Genomic DNA, 6,050 nt, shown 5'->3' on the forward strand with positions numbered 1-6,050 from the left:
TGCTCTGTCTTTGTGTATAAGTTGATGTAAAGGATTGAGAGTGTTGAACTCGCGAGACTTAGTTTCTTTACTGTTGTTCCTTTTACTGCTGTTCCATTTCTGCATTGCCGTTCCATTTTACTTTCCTGCTGTTCCTTTTTACTCGCATTCATTGGTGTGGTGTGAGAGGAGGATCAAGGCTGTCGTGAGACACAGCAGACGCTACTATGCTCCCAGAACCATGATCCATACTCTAAGTTCTTTTCTTTCAAACAGTTTCTAGAGGGATGGGTTATTACTTCCGCACCCTCGACTGGTAAAGTTGCTGCGTGTAATTCCTTTCTGCAAAAGTAATCTAGTCATAGTTTAGCATCCGTTTACTCTTGTATTTCTTAGGCCTATACTACGAAGCATTACTCTGACAAATAGCCTCAAATTGAGATACCCTTTGCAATAACAAAACGCTCCCGGATTGACTTGTAATGTGAGATAACTAGAGGTGAAAAGGCCCTTGTTACAGCTCTACAGGACCATTAGTCATAAATGAAAAAATAGTTAAAAATTAACTATGAATTAAAATTTACAATGAATTACTAATTTATTTACAAAAATTAAAATAATATACATTTTGTACATTTTTTAACTGAGGCGATAAAATTTATCGAACTTCAGATAAGCACCATTTGCAAATCGTGTAACCAAATGAGATGAAACAAGTATTGATGGAAATCTAGTGAAAAATTGAATTCAATGAAATAATCAAAATAGGACTCTAACGAAAATGACAAATGGAAAAATTGTAACACACTTAACTAAAAGAAAATATCAAAAAGGTGATTTAGCCAAAAATTTATGGAAAGGGTCCCCATCATTTGAAATAAACAAGCCAAAATTGGGTGTGTTGAGTTTTCACTATAGCAGTGGTGACACACTAGGAAGAACCAGTTATCTCAAGTTAAAGATAACGAACTTTGATTTACCCAAAGGTTAAAAATAATGGATTTTAGGAAATCATCTAACAATAAAACATTTCCATGGATCCCAGATTAATAGATTGAGGAATATGAGTTTGAAAAGATAAGTACTCAAATAATACTTGAGTAAAAATCATGAATCCAAATTTTGGGAAAAAAATATTTTAAAATTACCACGTATAAGAAATAGAAGAAGATACAGATAGGATTTTTTTGATAAATCATATATCCATTATTATGAATGGTATTTGACATCACTTTGCTTCCAGCGAGACTAAATAGTTCCCCAGTGAAGTTATCTTTAATGTCATACAAGCCTAGCCCCACTGCTAGCAAGCATCCATAGTCCCAATAGGTTTACTTGTATTTCCCACGCTTCCTCTTTAATCACCCTTTTGATAAGCATATTTGCAAGATTTTAGCTTATGATGTGTATGAGAAAAGAGGTTGGATGGTAATAGAGACTTATGTTAATGGATATAATACATTCATAATGTTGACTCCAAATATTTTTCTCGCGACTATCAATTAGAGGTTTCTTATAAAGTGGAGGGGTGGGAGGGATCCTTTAAATTAAATTTAGGTTAGTTCTTTCCTTGAAAAGGTGAAAAATATCACTTATAAAGAGGGCTTTATGGTTCCATAAAGATATACCTTTAATGATAAATACAATTCATTGAAATAGATAGAGTAAAAATTTCCCATCTATGCCAACCATTGTTGTGTGAGGAAAAGGAATTCCACATAAATCATGGTGAAGTCACCACAATCAAGCCAATATAAAAATCAAAAGGAAAGAACTCCAAACTAAAGTAAAAAAAAAGAATTGGCTAAACTCCAAAAACATAAAAATGAAGAAAGAAAAAGATAAAAGAAAAATCCAAATTTAGAGAACCAACTCCAAAAATATTAACTATAAAATGTCTCAACAAACTAATAAAAGAAGAAAATCATAGTGTCAGTGCTTTGTTGAGAATCTAGTAAGTGTTATTTTGTGGAGTTATAAGCTACTAAGCTTCCAAAATGTAAGGGAAATAGCAGTTATGAAGTAAAATTCAGCCCAAATGAAAAGTCTTTGTCTGCTGCAAAATTTTTGTTTCAAAGCAAAACCCACATAAAAACATCTTAACGAATCTCTAATAAAATTAATGCTTATGAAACAAAATAGAAAGTTCAAGGACTCCCCAATTTATTTGATTTAATGAAGATCAATAACTGTTGCTCCAAAACTCAAAAGAAGACAAGGGGAATGAGTTCCCAAAAAAGTTTATGAAGACTTGCAAAATAGATTTTTATATCATGAAAGCTTAGAAACAAAACTAAAAAAGTAAATAAATGAAAAGGAATGAAAGTGGGCATATGAAACTTACTATTGGAAGTGTTCGTTTGATATTACGCGAGGGATATCATTTCTCCAATAAAAATAACCTCTTCTTTTAATTAGAATTAAAAGTATGAAGAAGCTGAATTTTATGAAATTTTATTGACCCAAAATCATCATTTATTAAAAATGAACTAAGCAAGTAGTAAACTAGAAGAAAGCAATGCTTCATGTCCAAGGAATTTGAAATAAGTAAAATCCATCATAAATGAGAATAATGATAATTTGCTTTTGCAACGATTATTTTTCTCTTAATATTTAAGATTTCATCTTCACTCCATGATTCTCATAAAATTTCAAAATTCAAGACCAAAGTTTACATATTACATCTCCTTTACATTATCAACGAAAACCATTGAATCTTGATGAGAGGTATTTCTACGCCATTGGAGATATTACATTATATCGAAAGTTTTCCGCGGCACCGGAGATCAAAGATATTCTAATTACGTCATATCAGAGGTTTCAATGCCATTGATATCAGAAATATTAAGATATCGTAATATTTTCAAAGGAGCCCCAAGGTGACAAGAACTCTGAGGTCCAATAAGATTATGTGATCAGATGAATTAATGTATTGGACATTGGAGGGGCTAGATATATCAGAGGACTTATGAAATAAAACATACGATATTTAGACAATCTTATATCGTATGGGCCTTTTATTATTTTAATGTTTTTGGAAAAAATTATTTTCGGAAGATTAATTGATTTTCACTTTCGATATCAAAAGTCTCAATGAATATTTCATGTAGAGATTTTTAAATGACAGTTCTGATAAAGAAATCTTAGAATTAATATTAGATAATATTGAAAGTTCTGAGATCAAGGATCTTGAGCAGATAAAATAAAATAGGACTCAAAGATCTCAAATAAATGCCTTAGAAAGTGTTTTGAAATGGTTCTAATAAAACATAAATGGAAGAATACAATATCAGAACATGAAAAATAGAGTATTGGGGTTCTGATAATTACCAGATAGAGGCCTTGAATCAAATTAGAAGAAGAAATGTGACTGAAACGAATGTAAAATGAATAAGCACAATGGAAAAGGTTTTAACTCAACCAGATCATGTGATATTCGGAACATGTATAGATAAAATTATGGATAAGATTATTTGTTGGAAGAGTTTTGTGCAAATTTTTCTTTGTTTGTAGAAAATCTAAACAATAAAGAGTGTAAGCATTTCATTTCAGCTACATCGATGAGTGGAAGAATATGATTATTGAATCATATCTTGAAATGTAATAACATGAATTTGCGTCGGTCTACACACATCAGTGTCTCAGAGGAAATACATCGGAGAAATCACTTGGCTATACTTTAGAAAGTTACGATATATGAAACTTCTGATAAATCATATTTAAAGAAATAATGGAGAATAAGCAGAGGCGGGAAGTGATATCGGGACTTCTATATCGGTGATAGTATATCTGGGATTTAAAGAGAAAGCATCTGATATGAAAGTCTCGATATAGGATGAAGACGGGAATATCAGATATCAGAAGTAGGAGACATTAGGAGCATTGAGATATCGGAATCTTTGAGCGCGACACACTACAAGTTACGATATTTGTGAGGGTCGATATGCCATGTGGGAGTTGTGGAGTCGTCCGCTCTTAAAGTATTTAATTTAAAAGAAGCACCGAACTCAACTTTGTCTTTTAAAAAAGCCCCCTTTAATAATTATATTAACTATCGGAAATATTTTATCGTAGAATGATTTTATCATAACTTTCTTATGAGAAAAAATATGATATTATAAGGATTTGATACGAATCGTCTGATAACTCATTAATTTAATACCCAAAGCCTGATGAAACAGCAAATACTTCCCTGGACATGTTGCAGATTATAAAGGATTTATTTTTTGCTTATCTCAAGTCTCCAAAATCAATTCAGTGAAGACTTGTAAAGAAATAAAATAGAAATAAAAATTAAACTTTGAAAAAGAGAAAACTAAGAACAGATGAACATGAACATGTTAATGCATAACTGGAACAATATTGACTCCTGAATCTTTAAGTTCTCCCATGCATTTCTCAAAATTTGCATATGTTCAACATCATCCATTCATTCAACCTAAAATGCTAAGTAATTAACTTTCAATTCATCCACTTCAAATTTACATTGTAAGACAATAGTGGTGAAAATGAGATTTTATAAATACTTCTGAATCAAAAATTGCTAAGCCATAGCAATTCCTTGGAATTTCTTCATACATAATTAAAAAAGATTTTTAACAATGTGATGAAGTTTTTCAAAAACAAGACAATCAAAGGTTTCACAAGTGTGTATGATCTGACTATATAAGAACTTTGGTATGTTCTATGCCACTTTGTCAGAAAATGAAAGGGGATGCCAAGAAAAACTCAGACTCATTACTTTCTTATGAAAAAATTGCAATAATGAAATAAATGCAAACAGAAAAGGAATCTAAATTTGAATTAATATATCTCTAATTCTAACTGAATAAAAAGAAACATGACTAGGTATAATTGTACTTCCAATGTAAGCATTCTCTCATTTTGAGTCTTGCATGTATGTACCAGTGAAACATTAGTAACAAGAATATAGTTAAATGGACAAAAAAAAATATAGTGTATACACTATAGGCCCCTATACTACTAGTGTAACCCCTTATTGTTATTAGTACAACCCACTTATTATATTGATGTACCCATGTAGTGCCCCTATTGTTACTAATGTGCCCCATAGAAGCCCACTATTGTTATTATTGTGCCCTTACATTATTATTGTTATGTCGGCTCTGGTTATGTTATGACCCCTTAAACTCCTATATATAGAAAGGAGGTCTTTTCATTTGTATCATCGAAGAATTTTTCATTTATGTAATGTAAAGGAGGTTGCCCCCTCGAAGAGGCTGAATTCTAAGGCGTTGATCTATCTTCTCTAACTTTTCTTGAGCTGGTTTCATAACATTTGGTATCAGAGCTTTGGATTCTAGGGTTTTGCTGCTCCAAACAAGTCATCGTGGAATTTGCGCTATAACTTTTTTTCTGTGATGTTTCAGAAGTCGCATAAAAAACCCATTTGAGAAGAAATCGCGCTAAACCTTGGGTCCAAATTTCAGAGCTTTTCGCGTGATATTATAGGAGATATGATGTGAGGAATTTGGTCTTTTTGCAGACTCCTGAATTACATTCAAAACAGGTGACCTGGGGAAAATCGTCATAACTTTCTCTCTGAAGATCGGATTGAAATTTCGTAAGAAGGTACAGAAAGAGGACGGACTGTAGTTTTTTTATGCATTTGTAAGATCCATAGGTAGAAACATTGACACGTGGCACTTCATACAAGTTCGCTCTTCTGGAAAGGTCTATAATCAGGTCATCTTGGGAGATTGTGCATAACTCTTTTTTGGGGAATCCAATTTGGATCAGACTGGTGGCATTGGAAAGAGGACACAGAGGGCTATTCCAGGTAGCAATTTCAGAACTTAAATATCCACAAGTACATAGTTACAATCGTTTCAAGTTCGAGGTCCTAAAATCAAGAATAAGCAAGATGAGGAAGTTTGATGGCAAGGATGCGGTAAATTGGATACTTCAGATGGAGCAATATTTTGATCTACATGGTGTACCACTATTACAAAAGGTATGTATTGCATCTTCATATTTAGAACCGGATCAATTTTTATGGTATAAAGGGCTTTGTTCTCGTAAAAAACTTGTTACGTGGTCAATTCTCACGG

The sequence above is a fragment of the Pinus tabuliformis genome, chromosome Q (assembly GCF_031772625.1).
Source record: "Pinus tabuliformis cultivar Carrire ecotype Pingquan chromosome Q, CPIR1, whole genome shotgun sequence".
Classification (NCBI taxonomy): Eukaryota; Viridiplantae; Streptophyta; class Pinopsida; order Pinales; family Pinaceae; genus Pinus; species Pinus tabuliformis.